Genomic DNA, 24,593 nt, shown 5'->3' with positions numbered 1-24,593 from the left:
AGTCAAGTTAAGGTAATTAGGCAAGTTATTTTATAACAATGGTTTGTTCTGAAGACTTAAGGGGCTAATAATTTTGACCTTAAAATGGTTCATAAAAAAAATTAAACCGCTTTTTATTCTAGCCGAAATAAAACAAAAGTCTTTCTCCAAAAGAAAAAAAATATTATCAGACATACTGTAAAAATGTCCTTGCATCATTTGGGAAATATTTAAAAAATAAGAAATAAATCAAAGAGGGGCTAATAATTCAGACTTCAACTGTGTGTAGATAGATAGATAGACAGACAGACAGACAGACAGACAGACAGACAGACAGACAGACAGACAGACAGACAGACAGACAGACAGACAGACAGACAGACAGACAGACAGACAGACAGACAGACAGATAGATAGATAGATAGATAGATAGATAGATAGATAGATAGATAGATAGATAGATAGATAGATAGATAGATAGATAGATAGATAGATAGATAGATAGACAGATAGATAGATCATAACAAGAACTGCTGCTTAATTGAATGCATGTAATAGCGACACCCGGTGGTTATTTATTGAATTACGTTCATTTTTGTATAGCGGGCCAGATTCTATTGATATTTATAAAAAGCCTCGCGGGCCGCCACAAAACTGATTGCGGGCCGCAGATGGCCCGCGGGCCGTAGTTTGGACACGCCTGCCTTACACCATCTACTACTAGCAGGATAACACGCCAAGTCATAAAGCACGAATCATCTCAGACTGGTTTCTTAAACAGGACAATGAGTTCACTGTACTCAAGTGGCCTCCACAACCACCAGATCTCAATTCATTAGAGCAGTGGTTCTCAAACTTTTTTCACTAAGTACCACCTCAGAAAAAATAGTCTCTCCAAGTACTACCATGATGACTGGTATTGAAATACATAGTAAGCCTAAATACGTGGCGACAGCACTGCACAGTTCACAAATGTGGCAGATAAAATCTTATTATTATGAAAATGTATTATTCCAAGCCACTTTAAACATAATAAATAGTTTGAACAATATCACACTTACAGGTAAAATATAAAGATAAATAAAACGTCAACGTTTAAATTCGAATGTGATTTTAAAAAATCATTAAAAATAGCACTGTTCTTAAAACATTAAAAGAAAACTGCTGTACTTAAATGTAAAGCATTGAAAATGTAAAACATTAGAAAAATTAATGCTATCATGTCAATATGGACCAAAATCTCAGAGGAATAATTCCAGAACCTTGTTGAATCTATCCCATGAAGGATTAACGATAAAGCTCGGAAGGCAAAAGGGGGTCCAACCTGGTACTAGTAAAGTGTACCTAACAAAGTGGCCGGTGAGTGTATGTTTTACTATAAGCATTATTTGAATAAGGGGAAAATATGAATTTGTTAGTGACCATTAAGTCACAATGGTCTTTATCGTCTGATTATTGAAAAAAGTAGTAATATTTTATAATAAATGTTGTATAATTATATACAGCCATAGATTAGCTGGGTTAATTATGTATAGTTTATACAACAAATGCATAATACTAAATTATGTAGCAAACGTTTGGTAATGCAGACCTGTAATTAGGTTTTTAGGCACCTGTCAATCAGTATTGATGGCCGGGGGGACCGTACTCATACGTCAAGTTGCGGTCGCTCTGAAAACCGCTCCAATTGGTCCACCGTTTTTATGTTTTTAAATGCAAAAAAAGGACTGGGTGGGTTCATATCTTCCCAATATGACGGTCTATTTACTATACCTACACACATGTCAGTCCAAACAGCTTGAAAAGTAGATTTTTCACCATATTAAAGTTACAGTAGGTAGGTGTGAATCCACATAAGTGGGTGCTGGCAAACAGGTTAACTTTTTAGCACACACAAAATTTAAATATATCCTATTTATTTTTGTCAAAACATGTTTTTAAACTGGCGAGGCAGTGGCACAGTAGTGCTGTTGCCTCACAGCAAGAAGGTCGCTGAGTCTCTGGTTTAAACCCCTGCTCAGTTGCCGTTTCTGTGTGGAGTTTGCATGTTCTCCCTGCCTACGCGTGGGTTTCCTCTGGGTGCTACAGTTTCCCCCACAGTCCAAAGACATGCAGTACAGGTGAATTGGGTAGGCTAAATTGTCCGTAGTGTATGAGTGTGTGTGTGAATGTGTGTGTATGTTTCCCAGAGATGGGTTGTGGCTGGAAGGGCATCCGCTGTGTAAAAACTTGCTGGATAAGTTGGTGGTTCATTCCGCTGTGGCGACCCCTGATTAATAAAAGGACTAAGCCGACAACAAAATGAATGAATGAATGTTTTTAAACTTTAAAGCCACCCAAAACCCCTTTTTTCCAAATCAAGCCTCAGTCATTTGGACTCCAGTGAATATACTGTAACATGTAGTAAAAGGGTACATACACAATTAATTTAACGCCAGAATATATAGGAGTACACTGGGTGATACTGGGGAAAATGGTGATTTAATTTGTTGAGAATAACAAGTGATCTTGCAAAACCCACAGGACATGAAATTAATGCGCTCGGAAATTATCATATTTCTCATTACACTGTCACCCGCCAAGCTCTCGCAGCTACCTGGTCCAGAAAAAAAAGACTGCAGGAATATGAGAAAGGAAGCTGTTAAATTGGAATGGATTATTGTATATTATTGTCATCTTTTCTCCGTACATCCCCTGCAATAACTGCTGCCTTTTGCCATCATCATCTACTCACCCGAAAATGTATGTTGTAATAAACTTCGGAACAAAACAAGCTCTATAGAAAAGTGTGTGTGACTGTGTGTGTATGTGTTGTGTCTGTGTATGTGTGTGTCTATATTGTATTACATTGTGAGCACCAAATCGTCACCTTGGAATTATAAGGTTTTATCTGCGCTCTGAATGATTTTGGGATATTGAGCTTCAAAGTTTTTGTATTCCATACAACAAACAGTATGTGTGTAACATTTTTTTAAATAAAGTCTTAAAATGTAAACAATTTATAAAAAACATCCCATAATGTAAATAAGTTGTCATTTAATAAGATTATGTCAATAACTAAATATTTACAAAAATGTCAGATAGAACCTTATAATTCTAAGGTGACGAAACGCCCCCCTCGAATGCAGCAACACGAGTAATTTTGACCTTGTGGGGACATTTTTTGTTTGGTCCTCATGAGGACCAATAGCACACAATTAAGTATTTTGAACAATATAAATACACAGTCTGTTTACAATATTAAAAAATCATTACATCTATAAAGATAGCTGTACATATGTGTGTTTATATTTTGTTTACTTTTTTTTATCCAATCTCAGACATTTTGCAGGGTCTTCTTTAAAAACACAGTTTAACATATGCATTCCAAATCAGCGCCTTTGAATGGGTTCTGGAAATAAGTACACTGTAAAAAATATATGATTAATTAGTCATGAGAACATACGTTAATTGTAACTTATTAAACTAAGTTAATTGTGTTTTAACTCAATTGTATAAGTTAAGCGAGCTCTTTTGGCTCAGTTTAATATACACTAAACGATTTATGTTGTTTTCATAGTATTATACTGCATTTCTAAACAGTTTCTTACTGCATAAGAACAGTTTGTTACTGTATATATTGTTGTTTTCACAGTATAATAATGTATTCTCAACAGATCTACACCGTGCACATGGTGAACAGTATGTTACTGAAGATTTTTCAATTAATCCTGCAAAAAATCAGTTACTGTGCATCTAATACAGTACTGCAAATGACCAAGAAAAACTCCACACACACTTTTGCAGCTAAAACTAGTCAAATACATTCTTACATTAAATATTTTAAAGAAGACAAGTTCAAATGATTCATAAGGTTCATTTGATTCAGCTTACAAATGTTAGATAACAAGTATTTTGACAGTGTACTATAGTGTAGTATTTGTTACCCAATCAGCACTTTAAATGCACATGTGAGAACAGGATCAACTCAGAGACTAAGATGGTGATATTAGGTCCATTCTTAAATTTGCTTGTCCATGTCCATTCAAGGATTATAGTGCTTTGTTGAAAAAAAAAAACAACAACATGAAAATAATGCATTTTTATTAACCAAAACATTGCAGAATTAATGCACACATTGCAAAGAATTGCTGTAAAAATGGCCAATTTTCAACTGTAAAATACTGTTATCTTTATACACAGTTTAATCCAGTAAATTAAAAGCCAAAGGTCCATAAATTAATAATTTGCTGTAAATTTACAGCATTTAACTGTAAACCTATTGGCACAAAAAACCAACCTGTGGGGTTGGGGAAAAAAAAAAAACTGCTGTAAATGACTTCACAGCTTGCCTCTTGCCTACACCTCCATTGTTTTTAAGGACATGATCCAATGTAAGTTTGTCTTTTTGTTGTAATTTTATGTTTCCAAAAATCTATCACATTACTCAAAGTGATGTCACACTGAATTTTCACATAACTCACAGGAATTAGAGTATGAGGATTATATGATGTCACACTGAAGTAAAAAATAAAAAAAAACACTGCAGCCACAAATTACTTGAGTGAGTTCACAATATGAAAATTGTTTGGTGTTAAACATTACTCTCAGGGTTAGGACACAACTTGAGGATTGTGTGATGAAACACTAGAGTCACATATTACTTACAAAGTGAGGTCAAAATATGTGAATTGTGTCATGGCACAAGCTGACGTCATGCATTACTCACAGAGTTAGGTCACAACTTGAGGACCTTGTAATGTCACACTGATATTACACATTACTGTGAGGTCACAATATGAGAATCATGTGATGTCACACTGAAGTCGCACTTTACTCACAGAGTCAAGATCATGTGATGTCATAGTGAACAGTTTTATAATAGGGATTTTTTTTTTTACAGTGCACATCTCTATAAAGATAAACATGTTTAAATGCAGAGGTCACAAGCATCTCATTAAAAAAAAGTGTCAATGTAATGATTTAGAGCCATTATAGACATTTAGAGGAAACCCAGGAAAGACTGAGTTTTTTTATAATTGTACTGATATGCGGCTGTAGATATAAAGACAGTAAAATTGCTGTAATTTATTACAAACATGCTCATTAAAAAAAAAATTTACTTTTAAAACTTTTTGATCACATTTGATGATGATTGATGATCACAGAAAGCTGAACAGATCTTTTAATTCCGGTTGCTCTCTTTATATCACCTTAATATGACTGTGCACACACTATACCTACACACAGTTCTATTCAAACAGCTTACAAAAGGTTGTCATCATAGGTGCTCTTTAAATGTGTACAGACCTTATAAAAAAGTTAAAATATAAAAGGATTTTATTCCAGTGTTGGGGTCATTTTAAAAGAAGTCACTAAAATGCAAGGAATAAAACCACACTGTTTAGTTTTTCTGCTGTTAAAATGGTGGCCGAGTCATTTTTGACCCGTGAGTCAACAGAAGGGTTAAAAGTGAAAGAGAACACTGCCCCTTTAAAATCAGGGATGGCCGCTGCACGTGATTGAGCGCAACTGCGCTAATTTTTTCTTTTTTTCTCAGTGTCTGGATGAAGTCGGAATGGAGTGATGATGGTCATTACATCACTTTTTTATACAGGTAGACACGAACATAACTGTGTAAAATGCAGGGCTCTAAAGTGAGACAGTTCAAACCACACCACCTTCAGCCGTATTAATGGACCAGACACAAACATGTGGAAGGATCTGAGGAATCCTCAAAACAGTTAGCGGCGCGTGACTATCAGACGCGGTCTTGATACATAGTTGCTGTTTTCCAAATTAATTCTGTGGTTACACACGATTTGAACGGAGCGAAAGTATAGGTTTTGGGTGCGTGTTTGAACAGACATATACATAATTATGAATGTTGACCTAAATGAGCAACAGGTAGGAAATCAATCGAATGCTTTCATTATGTGTGCATTTTTAAAGTGACACATTTTTCATTTGATTCATGTGTTGCTCTTCCATCAGAATGTTATACAGTTAAGAAAAAATTGATTCTATTTGTTTATAATAACATTAGCTATTAATTTTAATGAGCTGAAATGTTTGCTTTTCTATTTCCTGCTGATGTATATTATTATTTTTTTCTTTTGTAAACAATAATAATAATAATAATAAATATTACTGACCATTTAACTATGTATTTACATTTAAAAAGCTCTAGAAGAACAGATTTAGCAATTTGGACATTTATTTTAACATGGGGTGCTTCCCTTATTATGATGGGCGTATCACTTATTTTCACATCCCAATGTTGACAGGTATGTACATGTGAACATATATATCGCAAAATAGAGCACGGGACAAAAGTATCGCAGGAGAAAGTAACAAAGCAACTTTCTCAGAGCCTTTAGCTACTTTATTTTAAATTTGCAAAAAAAAAAAAAAAAAAGTTTACATTCTTTCAATTCACTCACACTGTGACATATCAGTTATTATTTAAACAACACACAGAACACATCAAACTTTGAAACTCACAAAAGGCAAAACCTCCTTACATGATTTTGGTTTTCCGGATCTTTACGCAATAGAAGTCAATAATACAAAAAATGCCGTGTGACCGTTCTTCGAATTAAGGGAAGCTTTTGAAAAGAATATTTAATTTCTTCACACAAAACTTTATACTTCTTATTACACGATTTCCATCTAAAGCGTCTAATAGGATCTTTGTCATCCAGGTTATTTGCTTTCATGGTCCCCGGCGTGATAGTAAATGCCAATCCGCTCATTCAAAGTTAGAAAATCATTACCCCCTTTTGTTACAGAATGTTCTAGCAAGCCACAATAAAGCCAGCCTCATGTTAGGAGTGTCAAAACTATTCTCCAAAGATAATGTGAAAAATGACTTCAAAAGAGCCACTCAGAGAGATAATATGATAATTTGATTTCCTTGATAAGCACCATGGAAAAAAGCCTCGCTCTGGCCCTTTTTTTTTTTTAAAGAAGCGAAATCCATTACCTCTTCTTAATTCACCCTGGCATAAATTAAGTATTCTCGCCGGCTATTAGCCTTTCCATTAATACAGCCGGGGTCAAGACAATTGAAACCTGAAGTCAAGAAATATGGAGAAGTATTTCTCCAAATCGCTTCGTCTAATGGCTGCCGAGCGAGAGTCCAGGATCTTTTGCCATTAATTGTGAAATTATCTTTCTTTCCTTTTTCTTCCTATAAACAGGCAGGAGGAGATAAGAGGCACAGGGGCTGATAATCCTGTTGCGCGAAATGAATTTCCGTTCCACTTGTTTCTTTATGTTTCAGGCAATTTCTGCTGGGCGATAGATTGTTTCTGGAGATACGGGCTGTGAGAGTGGAGAGGGCGAAATTTCTGAAGGCAAGTGTAAAATTAGTTTGGGACCAGAACTGCATCAAACTTGGAATAATTATGGAGTAGTGAGGCTACGCTTGCATTTAAACGAATACAAAAATCACATTTTATTGCACTCAAAATGAATCCCCTTTGAACTGAAAACACAGCATTCAATATATTCCTGGCGGTGGAAGAAATCGGATTAATCGGATCCATCATCTATTTACTGATGCAGGGGGAATGGAAGTAGAAAGCTCCATTAAAAACAGCTACATTACCATTTAATGATAATTCTCATTTTCTGTACTAAAGAATACATTTGGAATGATCATCAGAGCACAAAAGGCTTGATCATGTATTATTACTCAGGGATATTTCATAAAGAGGTTGCTGAAAGAGGTTAGGCTTTATGGCTCTTGTTCTCCAAAACATCTCTTAAACATAAATGTAGTTTTATATGATGGTTTTTTTAAAAACTCCACTTTTTTAAGGCTCATTTTACAACTTCTCTAGAGTTTAGCAGTTTACTAGTTTAGAATTTGACTAGATTTCAATCCTTTCAGCTGAACTCCAGATCTGGCAGGAACACTTTTAGCTTAGTTTAGCACAGATTGAACTGAGTTAGACCAGGGGTGTCCGTTCACCCTAAAGGGCCAGTTTCCTGCTGAGTTTAGCTCCAACTTGCTTAAACACACCTGCCAGGAAGTTTCTAGTATATAGTGAAAGCTTGATTAGATGATTCAGGTGTGTTTGATAAGGGTTGGAGCTAAACTCTCCAGTTCTCCAGTTGGTCACGTTGGAAGTTACCTAGCTGGAAGTTACCTTCATGCGCTGCCTAATATCATTAGCTATATTTTAATCCACCTATTTTTATGTGCATTTTGAATATGCGCATAAAAACGGTAGTTGGAGACGTCATGATGTGCTTACATTTTGAAAATGCGCATAACTGAGTAGGATACACTTTTTATTTGATAGGAAAACATGCACATAAACTACAATAGAAACACTTTTACCACACAAATTTCAGTATGCTCATTAAAAAAAGGTGATTTTGTGATAAGAGATCATGTGATGATGAAAATGTGTGTAAGTGGACAAAGCAGCAGGCTGAGCACACTATAATCTGTCTGAACGGTTGTTTTGGTCATTCTAAAACATCTTAGCGTTTCCATGGGATGGGGCACTGTTACTGTTTGATAAACATAGGGAGTATGGCCCAAAGGTTTATATGACTATTATCTCCTGAAATAGACACATGCTTAGTACATTTTTAACATACTATTATGGCACATTTGTTCTTTTTGAAGCTTGAAAGCCATTTATTGCAATTGCATATAAAAAAAGCAGTCTGCACATTATTTAAAAAGTGTCTTTTTTTGCATTTCAGAAGAAAAGAAAGTCAGACAGGTTTGGAAAGACATGAGGGTGAGTACATGATTGTCTTTTTGTGTGAAAATTTTGTTTAACCCTTCAGTTAAAAACAACATTGACTTTAACTGGGAGCAATACCTCGAGGGGAAAAAAAATAATAATCACACATATGAAGTTGAGAGGAAATATTCCACAATATGAAACCAAAATGAGATTCAGAAAAATCTGATAAATTGTGAGGAGAGTGACAAGGTGAATGGAGAGCCCAACACTGTATGTGCTCTTCGACAGCAGGTGAGCTCATCTATAACGCATCAACGTATCTCCCCCATACTGAAACCTCTGACATGGGACCTTAGCTTAGAGGAGATGAAATTAAGTGAAATAAAAATCATATTAAAAATTATTATCGCCTAACAGCCATTAGTCTAAAGTGTGCTGTCACCGCTTGATGGATTTCTCACTTAGTTCAATGAATGTTCTAACGACATTGATAAAATCACTGCAAACCAAATACAGTTAACCCGCTCATGGAGGGCCACACATTGTGTCAACACCAGAGAAGCCCTGCTAAAGGAAAACCATACAGTGTATTTCTTTTGCTTTTGTTTTTTGAAATGTCACTATATAAGCTGTTCATCACTTTTGTACCATCGGGGACATGAAAAAAGAATAAAATTCTCAGAATATTTTAAGTAATATGATAGTTAAGGCATTTTTTCAGGGTTGTTCTGATATTGATGCTAGTATCGCAAATACTGTCAAATGGCAATACTGCCAAAATTCTGGCATCATTATCGATGAGATACCATCTTTTAATTGAGATATGATTGCTTAACACTGCAAGCTCAGAGTCAGTTCTTGTTAGTTGCTCAGAAGGAAAACATATGATTTTAAGTACAATTTTTGTTCTCTATTTCTTAAGTAATTTATTTTACTATATAGTTGCTGCACTTTAAAATAGTGAGATGTCTGCAACCATAAAGGTCAGTTTAGATTGAGTATATGCCTCATTCACACAGGGCGTCAGCATCAACGCTTCCCATTCACTTTGAATAGGTGACGTCAGGCGTTGCCGAACAGCATTGTGGATCCGTCGGCGCCGCTTCTGGGGTGTTGCTCGCTGCAGAAGTTGGGACTAGCTCAACTAGCTCAAGTGCCGAAGGAAGCATCAGCTAATCAGAACGCTGTATGCAAATACACCAGCTAGACAGTGGCCTACTGCTGACTAATTTCATTGGCTGACGCTGCTATGACGATCGTGTCTGCCACAACTTCAGTTTGTGCTCATATAATTAAGTGCTAGAGTTAGGGGAGGGTGAGGGTTATTTTTTTTATTTTAAATTTTTTTTTGAGGAAAGTATCTATAAGTAAGGCCCACTCACTGTGTGAAGCACACTTCATAAATGCATAAAGTTTTTGTTGTTGTTATTGTTGTTGTTTGTTTGGCTTTTAATATGGAGTGAAGTTTTGTTGTTTTCCAAATCCATTGATCCAACAAATACTCACAAATTTGTGGTCTGGACTTCTGGAGGAATCTGTGCTTACCAATAGCTATTCAGGAGATCTTGGCTTTTCCCGTCTCTGTTGTGGCCACTGGATTGATGAATCAACCAAAACTTTTGTGCTCAGTGTTTATTTTGACATTTTCTGTAACATTGACTCTGCATCATCCCACCAATTACATCGTGCATTCTCTCCCCCTCCCTAGTCTTTCCATATTCCTGTTTATTTTTCTCCTTTCCTACACTCACAATGTCCTACTTATAATGTAACATCACTTAAACCTTCTCATAGTTTACAACACAAACATTTAACATCTTTTAGCTTGTTATAGAAGTTGGACAGGAGAGCTCAAATGCACTGCAAGTTAAGAAAAAACATGCAAATATACAAAAACAATCTTTCCCATTTGCATCAGTTTTTTTTAACTTACAGCAAATTTAAACTCTTTCAACCATCGTAGTGATGAGATTTACTGCAAATGAAGAGTGTTCATATGTGCATACATAGTATAATGGCAATAGCTCAGAGTGACGGAAGGGAACCCACATAACAAAGCAAAAATAACAGAGCACAAAACAGCAAAGGAGTCATTTGATGGCATGTTTGTTACTTCTCTGAAATTAACTTGTTAGCGTAAGTGATCAGTCCACCACCTGACTGATGCCATTATTGACAGTTCAAACCAACATATTTCAAATTACGGATCTGTGACAGTTCAGGAAACAGCATTATTTTGTGTATATGTTCTTGATTAATGCATCAAATGGTCTAGCAGTGAGTCATGTAATGTGCTGCAAATCGTCACAACACAAACACATTTTTAAAAACCGTGCTGCATTTTCTCACAACACAAACATTTTACGAAAATGCACTGCATTTTCTCACAACAGAACAGAAATGTTTCAAAGAGAGCCTAAAACTTGGCAGACACGGCTAATTAGGTTATGGTTATTTAGGCTAATAACTACTAAAGACATGGTAATCAGGATATTATAGTAATAATAATTAATAATTATGAATACTTACATTTATATAGCGCTTTTCTGGGCACTCAAAGTGCTCCTCATCCTCATCCAACACCAGTGTGCATCATCCACCTGGATGACGCGAAGGTAGCCATTTTTTTTTTAGCAAGACCAAACACCACACACCAACTGATTGGTGGAGAGGAGATAGAGAGATGAAGCCAATTATTATATGGGGAGGGTTAGGAGGCCATAATGGACCGTGGGCAGATTTGGCCAGGATGCTCGGGTGAACCCCTATTTTTTTTTTTTGAAGGACATCCTGGGATTTTTAACAACCACAGAGAGTCAGGACCTTGGTTTAATATCCGAAAGATGTCACTTACTGAGCAGTATAAAGTACCAGTCACTATACTGGGGCGTTAGGACCCACAGAGACCACAGGTTGGGTGCGCCCTGCTGGCTTCACTAACACCACTTCCGGCAGCAACCTAGCTTTCCCATGTGGTCTCCCATCCAGGTACTGACCGGGGGCAGCCCTGCTTAGCTTCAGTGGCCGACCATGTGAGAGTTGCAGAGAGCTAGCTGCCATTTATTTATTATTATTATTTTGTTTATTTATAAAAATAAATAAAGAAACTCACCTTTCAAAGATCACCTACATTTTTATTGCTCAATAAAAACCGGCACAGCAGCATCAGTCACGTTTTTGGGTCCCCCTGAAACAATTCTGTTGTGTTTCGTTTTTTTGTGTTGTGTGAGAATGCAGCGTGTTTTCATACATTGTTTACATTGTGTGAAAATGCAGCATGTTTTTTAAAAAGTTGTTTGCATTGTGGCAATTTGCAGCACATTCTTTTCTCAGTTAGTTTTTTTGTAATAGCACGTTTTCTTGAATTGCAGCACGTTCAGCTCTCTGTCACTGTACTCCCATCCAGGGCTGAGTATCCTAAACAATTACATTGCATTACATAACTCACTATGCCATATGATGCATTAATTAAGAATTAACTAGTAAATTAATGCTGCTTCCTGAACCGTAAATTGAGAATAATTAGCGTTAAAAGTGTATAGTGTGACTTTTTATTTACTTTTTTCAATCGTCACCTTGGAATTATAAGGTTCTATCCGCGTTCTGAATGATTTTGAGATATTGAGCTTCAAAGTTTTTGCATTCCATAGCAAACAGTATTTATGTAACATTTGTTTTTTAAATAAAGTGTTCAAATGTAAAGAAAATTATAAAAAACATACCATAATTTAAATAAGTTGTCATTTAATAAGAATATGTTAATAACTCAATTTTGACAAAAATATCAGATAGAACCTTTATAATTATAAGGTGACAAAATATTAAGAATAGACAAAGGACCTTCAGAAGTTTGCCTTTAAAATTAGCTATACCTTTATATAGTTCATAATACTGCCTGATACCCTCAGCACAGCAGTGTAATGTGCTGGTGGGCCGGAATTTTTTCCTCAGTATTCACTGACCATTTCACTATTTCATCTACCTCCGACTATTTTTCTACTTTGGGGAAAACACTTTCTATCACTGTCAGATAGAGCAGGGATAAAAACTCTCCAGCCCTGGATTAGCTGTCCACTTGCCTCCCTGCAGTCTCAGAACAATAAAACACAAGAGTGCACTTCCCTACATGGGTCCTCCACATTTACTTAGAGCAGCTGAGATACGGCCGCTCCAGGCCATTGTGTTTCACATCTTTAAGCGTGAATCACAACAGCATCTCAGAGCCTCATGTGAATACGAGCTCATTTTGATAGATCAGCTAATTGTTTCGAATGATTGTTTAGAAATGTAATCATCAAAAAAAATCTCTAGTTTCAAGATTTCAGATTGTCTCACTGCATCCCTTGCTGCAGCCGAGACAATCTGATTGTGAGAAAAAAACAGACATATAAACCTTTCAATCTGTTTAATTAAGACAGCTTAGCAGTGGCACTGGGTTGCCGAGTATTTAAGCTAATTACGGTATTAATTACAGCATGAATTAAATGACATAATTGCCTTTCAAAACAATGACTCTGATGGCGTAGGTAAGGTAAAGGGTTAATTTACTATGGAACCAAGCATGCATTATTTACGCGCCCTGATGAATAATACATTTAAGAAGTAGGCTTATAAATTTCCCAACACAAAGCTAAAGCAAAGCAAGAGAGCCCAAGCCGAGGCTGATTTGAATATATGTCTCAGATGAATATTGCTTGAGTTATGGTTGTGGCAGAGTGGAGACCCTCATTTCATTTCTGTAGCTGTGTAAAAAAACACAGGAGAATTGAAACATTTCTCCCTGTACAAATGACCTCTTAATATCAGCCATAGGATTAAAGAGGGGGAAGAAGAATGTTTCAAATGGGTCCATATTACATTGTTTTAATGAAAAGCTGGGTGTTTTTGTTAAACTGTGGTACATTAATGAGATCTTTTACCCCCCAAAATTAAAATTATATCATCATTTACTCACCCTTTACTTGTGTACTTTGAGTTTTAATCCTATGTTGAACAAAAAAGAAGATATTTTGAAAAATGCTGGAATCCGTTAACCAATGACATCCATTGTATTTGTTTTTCCCATGTATGGAAGTCAATGGTTAAGATTTTCAGCTTTTTTCAAAATATATTTTGTGTTCAACAGAGGAAAGAAACTTGTAAAGGTTTGAATTGAGAACATTTTCATTTTTACACTATTCCTTTAACTATGGTTAATTTTGGTCAATATTATGTAAGATGTTTGCAACACGTTAGTATTCAATAAATGATTAAATTGAATCATTCATTTAACCCGTTGAGTCATATGGGCTGCATCCAAAATCTTTAAAATTCCTCCCTCAGAAGCAGCATTCTAAAGCGATAAGACTAATACATAATATCCAAAGTCTGCTTCACGTCCTATCTCGGGAGGTGTTTCTTCTGATCAAATTTTAAAGGCAGCATACAGGAGATGTGTCCTTCGCTGCCTTCGATATCCCATAATCCTGTGCATTCCATTTCTGATAATGAAGGTAAAAAATAAAGAAGGCATCTTGAAGTGGCACTTGGGTGACCAGTGTTGTGTGTAAATGTATATTTTTGACTAAAGTTTCTCACTTTTGATGCAATTTCTAGCGAGATGTTAATATTGTAGTAAGCAACCATCATTTTTCTATTTATTTATAACATCTTCTATTCTGTTGTACATGATTAAATAATTGATATCTCAGAAGTATGTCTGAAATCCATTTTACGAGATGCTTTCATGCCCAAACACTCCCTCCAGAGTCACTGCCTGATTAGGCAGTGAGGCAACAAGAAGCTGTCTAAGCTTTTGCATTTAGAATGTACAGAATTTTAGAAAGTAACCAGAGGAGATTCTGGGATTTTCCATTTATAGGGGCTCGATCCTCAATGAAAAAAAGAAGAAAAAAAAAAAAATATATATATATATATATATATATATGTATGTGTGTGTGTGTGTGTATATGTATGTATGTGTGTATGTGTGTGTGTGTGTGTGTGTGTGTGTGTGTGTGTGTGTGTGTGTGTGTGTGTGTATATATATATATATATATATATATATATATATATATATATATATATATATATATATATATATATATATATATATATTTATTTATTTTTTTTTTTTTAAGTTAAATAAAAAATGCTTGACTAATATGGGGGTATAGGGTTTTATACTCGTTCATTCATTCATTCATTTTTTTTTTTTTTTTGCTTAATCCTTTTATTACTCAGGGGTCACCACAGTGAAATGAACCGCTAATTTATCCAGCATATGTTTTACGCAGCGGAAACACTCATACATTCTTGCACACGAACACGGGGAGAACATGCAAACTCCACACAGAAATGCCAACTGACCCAGCCGGGGCTTGAACCAGCAACCTTTTTGTTGTGGCGATTCTACTACCCACTGTGCCACCATAAAGCCTGGGTTATATACTCGTATGGGGATATTCCACTGTATTGCAATATAGATATGTATAACATTTGATTTCTAAATGAGCCCGATAGGCCTATAAGTCTTTTGTTATTACACACACCTTTTAATTGTACAATCACACAATTTTACTGATTACATGTCCATGTTCAACTATTTCTTATTCTCTGTTTCTCACTCTTGTTTGAGGATTAAATGAAGAACAAGCTGAAATGATCACATCGCTCCCTATTTGTTGCATATCTCCATTTGAAATAAACTTTCGCAGTTTAAAAGACTTAATATGTGAACAGCCATTAACGCATCACTTTTTGCAATTTTTTCCATTCTGTAAAAAGTGTTTTTATTTCAAAACCACTTTGAAGAGTTTAGCTTAACCTGTTAGCCAGCACTTATGTTTGGGGATTTATACCTACCTAAATTTAAATAGTAACAGTTCCTGACTCCAGTAAGCTACAAACACAAATAAGCTATCAGTGGAAAGAAGACACTTTAAGCATTGAGAGTCATGGTCATTGAATTTGAATTGAATTGAATTTTATTTGACAGATTTTAGACAATCTGTACAAAAATACAAGTATCCCATGCATTTTGAAATTAAAAAAACTAAAAAACTAAACTAAAAGCTGTAACCCTATTCACAATCAAGAAATATATAGAATAAAACATCCTCGTCCTCTCCATTGAGAGCCATTGTTTTTTTTTTTTTTTGTTTTTTTTTCATTCATTGAGAATGAAAGGACATATGGATATAGAGCTATATGAAATGGTATAGGGGACCAACACTGAAAAAAAAAAATGTCTGCAAATTTGTTGCAAACAGTTTATATGTGTTGAATTTAAACAAACAAATAAGTTTAGTAATACTCAACTTAATTTGCTTGTTTAAATTCAGCCCAAATAAATTGCTTACAACCACTTAACTTAAGAAAATTAAGTAAATCCAAGGAATCATCTTTAAATATTTTTTTCAAAGGTATGATACTCATTTGAACATTGTAATTGCATCAAAACATGCACGAGTTTACAGGAAAAAAATGACATGCATAAGCCTTTATTGCATGTAAGTCACATGTGAAATACACTGGTAACGCATATGCTAAACACACACGGAACATATGTGGAACACACATGAAGTGCTTGATTTGGAACACTTTCATCACTTTTTTCACATGAAAATATTCCAAAGACCTGTGTGTTCCATGTCCGTTTCACTTGTGCTCAATATTTGAGTCAAGGGATTTTGCACTCCTTGTCCATCACTCGAAATCCTTCAATTAGAATTTTTGTATTTTATTTATTTATTTATTTATTTATTTATTTATTTATTATTTTTGTTCCTGTACCAACGAGTCATTCTTGTCATATAGTGATTATTAAGCAGGATATTGATGATCGGTTGGAGAGCTGTAGTTCTACAAAACTAGTGTTTTGTTCAAATCAACTATTATTACTATTGTACGTTAATTGATCATGATGAATGAAATAATGAAAACTCAAGAGCATAACTAATAACTATTTATTTTTTAGTGTATCCGATAGATGAAATGTAAAAATGACAGAGAGAAGTTTAGAATCCAAGAGAAAAAAAAACATAATCATCAGCCTTTTCACCACGATTTGTGTATTTTTTAAAAAAAAAAGACAGCCGTGAGGTGCCATTGCCGCCCAAGCGCCCATGTGATGGCACAACACTTTCATTTCCCCCGGCCCAGACATCAGAAGAGGAAAAAGAGAGGGAAAAAAAAATTACATCTCAGTCTGACGAGTGACTAATCAAGGAGCTCGAAACGGTGCTGCAATAAATTACTCCGCCGTGAAATAAACCACACAAACAGACTGATGATAATAAATGTAAATTATTTCTCCGAAGAAATTTTCCCCGGTACATGAGTAATACCAACCATCAGGAAGGAGTCTTCCTTAACATTAATTACAGAAAATGACAAGTGAGCTGACAAGTAGGAAGGCTCATTATCTGCGAACATATTCACAACTTCGCAATTTGCCGCGAAGATGGACTCCAGCTAAATTAATCTCTTTTCTTTGCATGAGCCCCTTCTAATTTTCATGTTATTAACAGGTTTGCGGTATCACTCAGTGCTTGTCAGCCTAATCAGGTTTTTTTTTTCTTCCTCTTCGTCTTCCTCCACCGATGTTCGCTTGTGTGTCGCTTTGAAAAGGATCAAGTCTCTTAATGTGTTCTCCATCACGAGTCTCCCTCACTCCACGAGGATGCTTTTAATAAGGTTCCTTAATCATTCCTCTTTCTTGCTCAACTTTTTGGCCCGGCTGGCGTCCATTATCTCTGGCTTTTGTACCAGGTAGAGTCATTAGGGAGGAAGGGAAGGTTTATCAGGCAAACGTAGGGGGTTTTGCTGTACTGTGATGGAAAGAGGGGAACGCCGGCATGAGGGAAATCTGGGTTTAGCCACCATGCTAAACGTCTTGAGTCTTGAATTACGCTGAGATGATTGAGCGTGAGGGTGATGTCGAAAACCTTTTTTGTGTTTGATTAAACCTAATGAGGCTGAAAGGGAAATCCATTTGGAAAAAAAAGATGGTCAATCATGTGGAGGTGGCGAATTGATTGTTTTGATTGAGAGTTATTTAAACGATGAGCGTTTTGGTTTTTCCTGAAGTTTAACATGCTCGTTTACTGTATGGTGTTAAACTGAGTCTATGTGGCCGGTGGAATATCCATTGATTTTAGGCATGTTCATCTATTCAAGATTTCCATAATGCTTTTTGTACTTACTCTTAGATCAGACATGTTGATTACAAGTGCTTATCTCAGCAGCTTATTTGTTATTAGCTTTTTTGTTTTTGTATTCAAATGTATTTGTTTGATTGCTTGTTAGGATGTTACAGTGGCTCAATGGTTAATACTGTTGCCTCACAGCTAGAAGGTTGCTGGTTCAAGTCCTGGCTATCTCCCTGTGTCCATTCTCCTTCTGTTTGCGTGGGTTTCCTCCGGGTGCTCTGGTTTCCCCCACAGCCCAAACACATGCACTATAGATGAATTGGATGAAGTAAATTGGCCATGTAGTATGAGTGCATGTGTGAATGCAAGCGTGTATTGGTGTTTCCCTGTACTGGGTTGTGGCTGTATAAGGGCATTCACTGCTTAAAACATATGTTGGAATAGTTGGCGGTTCATTCTACTGTGATGACCCCTGATAAATAAATGAATAAGCCAGGGGAAAATTAATGAATGTTTGTCCGTCTGTCGGTCTAATAAACTCTGAAAAGTAGAGTTGGAGAAAGATGGAATAATGAGGTGGTGCAGCCCTCAGTGCAACATGGAGAGTCAATCCTGGTTTGGGCTGCATTTGTACCAGTGCTGATGGCAATATTATCTGAATTTCTGGGTAAACATTATGAATGCTAAAAGTAAAGACAGGTTTAATCTGTTATACCATTTTGAAAGCACCTTAATTGGTAATGCTTTTATTTTTTCAGCACAGTAATGACTCTATATACACAGCTAATGCAGTGAAAAGAAATGGAGAGAAAATGCTGACAGGCATGACATGCATGACCTTTTATTTTCAAAACAATATTACGCAATGTTTTATAATTTTGAAAACACCCTCTCTTTCTGAATTTATATTTATATATTCATGTGTATGTTTATGTAAGACCTAAAGAGAACAAAAATTAAATATGGATAAATGTATGACATTTCAACATCTTAGGCCTCCCCTGGCTTTGGAAATCTAAAACCTATTATTTATAACCTTTACTTATTTTTATAATTAACTTGAATATCAATAAATAATGCATGCTATATAGTTCATAATACAGTACATAATATTTTACTAGCTATTTTTCAAAAATCCTAGTATTCAGCTTAAAGTGACATTTAAAGATTTAACTAGGTTAATTAGGCAAGTCATTGTATAACACTGATTTATTCTGTAGACAATTTTAAAAAAATAACATTGTTTATGGGGGCTAATAATCTTGGGCTTAAAATGGTTTTAAACAATTTAAAACTGCTTTTATTCTAGCCAAAATAAAACACAAGTCTTTCTCCAGAAGAAAAAAACAATATTTTGGGAAATACTTGTAAATATTTTTGCTCATCATTTGGGAAATCTAAAAATAATAATAATAATAATAAAAAAAACATTTACTTGAGAGCTAATCATTTTGACTCCAACTATATATATATATATATCTATCCTGTGTATATATACTGTATATATATATATATATATATATATATATATATATATATATATATATATATATATATATATATATATATATATATATATATATATATATACACACACACACACACACATTACATTTTATTACATTTTTGATAGGATGCTTTAAAACAACATATGTGTGCATATACATTAGATTAGTCAGTACCAAAGCCAAAACTGGGTAATTTTTTAATAAACAGGAAAATTTAAGAAGAACATAAAAACCAGTCAAATTTAGGTGAAATTTAGAATTTTGTAAAATTAAGTTTTACAATAACTCACATTTAAACATATTATCTTTCTATATTTATGAATATTAGATGACTTTTATTTGAATGGATAAAACTGTTTAAAAAACTTTTTTTGCTTAAATGCACAAATGATTATTGGCTATATTCACTAAGAAATTGATAAAAACATTCATTTTCAAAATGGAAATGTACTCATTTATGCTGGGGTGTGTGTACAGTATGTGCTTGTGATTCATTCATTCATTCATTTATCCATTCATTCATTCATGACTATTTAATGATAAAGTTAAAACCATACCTAATCCTCAACACAGTCATACTTTTAAGGGAATGTATATTTGACAGTAAACATTATCATCATGCAAAGAAAGGCAATAAACAATAGTTCTTTATTAACTCAGAAATTTATGAGCTATGAAACATTTAATATCAAGATATCCGTAGCGTATTCAAGGACACATGACTGACTTCATCCCCCAAAATACGCAGATTCACCGCCGGTTCGCAAGCTGTCCGCGTATCCATCTTTCCCAGCCTTCCCCATTCTCCAGTGCATCCCTATAACTCTTCCATCCTCCATTTGCTTGTGCCTCGGCGCAGACAAATGCAATTGTAAGCGATGTTGTGAGTTTTGTTTCGGTGGAATTAATAAATCACGGCGAGAGTATGAAGTATCTGCACGTCTGAAATGTAATCCGCGCATTTGCCTGTATATCAAGGCCCTGTTTAATTCACAGGTATAGCCTCATGATAGCTGATGCAGAAACGCAATATGTCATGCAAAATTAGTTCGGAGAGAATAAGTTTCAGGAGAGAATGCACAAGGAAAAAAAAAAGATGACAAGAGGGAGGTTTTATCTTCCAGCCTCCTCTTAATTACATTTCACACACTGTAGGGCCACAATAGCCCTGTGTAACCTTTGGAGGTTGGGCCTTTTTAAAAATAAATGAATACCTTAATTAATAAATAGTCTATTATTATTATTATTATTATTATTACTATTATTATTATTATAATTATTATTATTATTATTATTATTATTATTATTATTATTATTATTATTATTATTATTGTCGTTGTTGTTATTATTACTACCATTACTTTTATTTATTGAGATCCTTTACCTATTATTATTATTTAAATATAAGTATAAAATATATTCATTAATTCATTTATTTTCCTTAGGCTTGGTGTCTTTTTCAGAGGTTGCCACAACCGCCAACTATTCCAGCATATGTTTTACGCAGCGGATGCCCTTCCAAAGGCAACCCAGTATTGGGAAACACCCACATCCACTCATTCACACGCACGTACACACACACACTCATACACTATGGCCAATTTAGTCCATTTAATTCACCTATAGCGCATTTGATTGGACTGTGGGGGAAACCGAAGCACCTGGAGGACTCCAAAGAGAAACACCAACTGGCCCAGCCAGGACTCGAACCAGCAACCTTCTTCTTGTGAGGCGACAGTGCTAACCACTGAGCCACTTTGCCTCCTTTTAAAAATATGTTTTATGACCCAAATAATATTTATGTACAATGTTTGTTAATGAATTTACTAAGCTGTTATTTTATTATTATTATATGAATTTGGGGTTACACCAAAGGACAACAACAAAAAAAAATTACTTATAGTGGTCCCTCCCCAAAAAATGTGAAAAATTCTGAGGAAAAAGCTTAATCCAGGTGTAGATGTCCTGGGTTTGAGAGTTTAAGTCATATAATCTTAACTGGGGTCCTAATGAACTAATTAAAGTGTCCACTGGAATTTTACCCGATTTCAAATTAGCATAATGCATCAAATTCCTACATTTTAGAAATATATGCATGAAAAAAATTGCCTTTAACTAAAATAGCCACTAGTAAAATTATGCCTGGTGTATTTATTAATAACTTTCCTTTAAATGTATGAGAGTAAATAGTAATTTACTGAACTACGCTTAAGACGGTCACACCATAGGACAGTTTTGACGTTTGGATCAAATATTTTAACACTTTAATATAACAGTTATTAGTTAACACAGTTATTTAATAACAAAGTTAAGGTCCATGGAAGACAAAAAAAATGTTTAACCATTTACTGCATTTTAAATGATGACTAAATTATATTCATTTTTTTGTTATGTGTGACAGTGAAAATTCAGCATCACATCAGCATCCCAAATACATACATTCACACACATATAAACATACTGTTTAGTGCTCAGCATACTATAAATAATTACACCCTTCCAAATCTATCATAGTTTAAATCGGAAGCTATACAATATTATATTTGTGCATATACATTAGATTAGTCAGTACTGAAGCCAAATCTGGAGCTTACCTAACAAAATAGCTTACGATAACGGTCCAAAAACTAGTAGACCCAAATTTATGTTATAGAAAAATATCAAATACAAATTTAAAAAAAAAGAAGAAAGGTCAAGAGAACCAAAAGAAAAAAAAGAAAAGAAAAATGTAATTGAAATTTTGTAGTTTGTAATTTTTTTGCAATATTTTGCTTGAATTTAAACTATATTATGTTTCAATTTCTAAATATGTTTGGTGACTAAAATATTATTTTAATTAACAAATCTGTTTAATAAATATGTTTTGTTTATGCACCAAAATACATTACATATATTCACTAAGAAATGAAAAAAAAATATTCATTTTCAAAATGGGGTGTACTCAATTATGCTGACTACTGTACATGCATACATGCACACCTATTTATTGAAGTTTTCTTTGTAGATGATTATTATAATTATTATTATTATTAAAACTAATAGCTGAGTGTAGATGTCCTCAATGAATGAATGAATAAGTTGTTTATCATTTGCCTGCATACAGTATCAAGGCAATGTTTAATTCACAGGTAAAGGCTCATGATAGGTGATGCAGAAATGCAATATGTCATGCAAAATTAGTTCAGAGAGAATAAGTTTCAGGAGGGAAGGCAGACGAAAAAAAAAAAAGGAAAAGATGACAAGAGGGAGGTTTTATCTTCCAGCCTCCTCTTAATTACATTTCGCACACTGTAGTGCCACAATAGCCCTGTGTAACCTTTGGAGGCTGGGCCTTTTTAATAATGCAAAGTATACATTTTCATATCTGTTTTTTTTTTTCAGCGCTCTCCCCATTTATTAATTTGCCACACATAATAAAACAAAAGGATGGAAGTAATGAGCTTCTTTGCTGAGGCAGGCAGAACACATTGCATTCAGAGCGTCAAAACACAGTGTAGTAAAGTGTCTGGAAGTCACGCGTTTCACCAGGGAGGAGGACGAATTAGTGGATGGATTAGCAGGAGTGTGAACTTAAGCCTCACAGACTAGTTTGGGGCTCAGAGATGCACATGGTGTTTTAATACCACATATTAATTCTAACCATTGAAGCGCTGATATAATTTACTTTATATATAGACAACAACATCTGCTTATTTGAACAAAAAAATCAATCAATCAAGTACTTAAATCATCAATAAACAACCAAATAATAATAATAACAACTAAGGGTGCAGTGAGTATAGCACGATCGCCTCACAGCAAGGTCTCTGGTTGGAGCCTAGGCTGGGTCAGTTAGCATTTTTGTGTGGAGTTTGTATGTTCTCCCCGTGTTCACGTGGGTTTCATCTGGGTGCTCGGGTTTCCCCCATGAATCCAAAGACATGTGGTAGGTGAATTGGGTAAGCTAAATTGTCTATGGTGTATGTGTGTGAATTAGTGTGTATGGATGTTTTCCAGTGATGGGTTGCAGCTGGAAGGGCATCCGCTGCGTAAAACATATGCTGGATAAGTTGCCAGTTTATTCTGCTGAGGTAACTACAGGTTAATAAAGAGACTAAGCTTAGAAGAAAATGAATGAACTAACAATAACTGATGTGCGGCTCAGAGGTTAGCACTAACAGCAAGAAGGTTGTTGGTTCGAGTCCCTGATGGGCAATTTAGCATTTCTGTGTGGAGTTTGCATGTTCTTCCCGTGTTCGCATAGGTTTCCAGTCCAAAGATGTGAGGTACAGGTTTATTGGGTAAACAAAAATTGATCTTTATCAGTGTATCGTGTGTGTATGAATGTGAGGTCGCTCAATCGAGTCCCGGCTGGGCCAGGTGGCATTTCTGTGTGGAGTTAGTATTTCTGTGTGCATGTTCTTTCCATGTTGGCGTGGGTTTCCTCCATGTGCTCCAGTTTCCCCTACGGTCCAAAGGCATGCGCAATACGCGCATTGAATAGACTAAACTGTACAAAGTATATGAGTGTGGATGTAAATGAGTGTGGGTGTTACCCAGTATTGGGTTATACCTAAAAGGGCATCTGCTATGTAAAGCATATGCTAGAATAGTTGGCGGTTCATTCCACTGTGGTGACCTCTCAAACAGTGACTAAACCAAATGAAAATAATTGAGTGAAAATATAATGTGCTAAGTCTATGTTGTCAATTGTTTTTTGTACATCTGCATTTTTTATTTTATATGGATTTTTATTTATTTATTTATTTATTTAAAAAAAAACCAAAGCAGAAACAGCAAAAAAGTCCACAGATTATGTCTGGCCCTACCTAAAACAGTGATTAGTTGTAACTGAATACAAAAACATATCATTTGGGTTGTCAGATTTCAAATATTAAGCACTTGAAATTTGATTATTCTGCCTTTTTAAAACCTGCATTTTATAGTTACTTTTTATTTGATTCTGAAAAAACTATAGATTTATATAAATATCATGTCTTATGTTTACATATTATGTCTTCATCATATGAAGTGGCATTCACTCGTTTCTAAAAAAAAAAAAAATCCTGACCAAAAAATAAATAAAATATCTTTCAAACCCGGAAGGCTTTGACTATACAGTGTCATTTTTTTATTGTGTAATTTATAATCAGTAATATAATACAATTTCTAACTTAATCCATACAAATTTTAACAAAAGTACATTGTAAAACCCAAAAAGTTAAAGTAACTCAAACCGTTTGAGAAAACCGATTGCTACAAACCATTTGAGTTAAACTAATCTATATAAGTACAGTGAACTTACT

General features: G+C 34.8%; 1 protein-coding gene across 1 annotated transcript in view; it reads left to right on the top strand.

The window, feature by feature from the left end:
• The first annotated feature begins 5,478 nt into the window (after positions 1-5,478).
• The window catches only part of mvb12bb (multivesicular body subunit 12Bb), a 264,229-nt gene continuing 245,114 nt past the window's right edge, over positions 5,479-24,593 (top strand). Inside the window, exons 1-3 of the mRNA XM_073908970.1 lie at positions 5,479-5,575; positions 7,244-7,316; positions 8,683-8,720. The gene's annotated coding sequence lies outside the window, so the exon portion shown is untranslated. The remainder of the gene's footprint in view (positions 5,576-7,243; positions 7,317-8,682; positions 8,721-24,593) is intronic.

This window comes from Danio rerio, chromosome 8, assembly GCF_049306965.1.
Source record: "Danio rerio strain Tuebingen ecotype United States chromosome 8, GRCz12tu, whole genome shotgun sequence".
Classification (NCBI taxonomy): domain Eukaryota; kingdom Metazoa; phylum Chordata; class Actinopteri; order Cypriniformes; family Danionidae; genus Danio; species Danio rerio.
The sequence above is the reverse complement of the archived record's forward strand: the minus strand, read 5'-3'. Positions and strand labels throughout refer to the sequence as shown.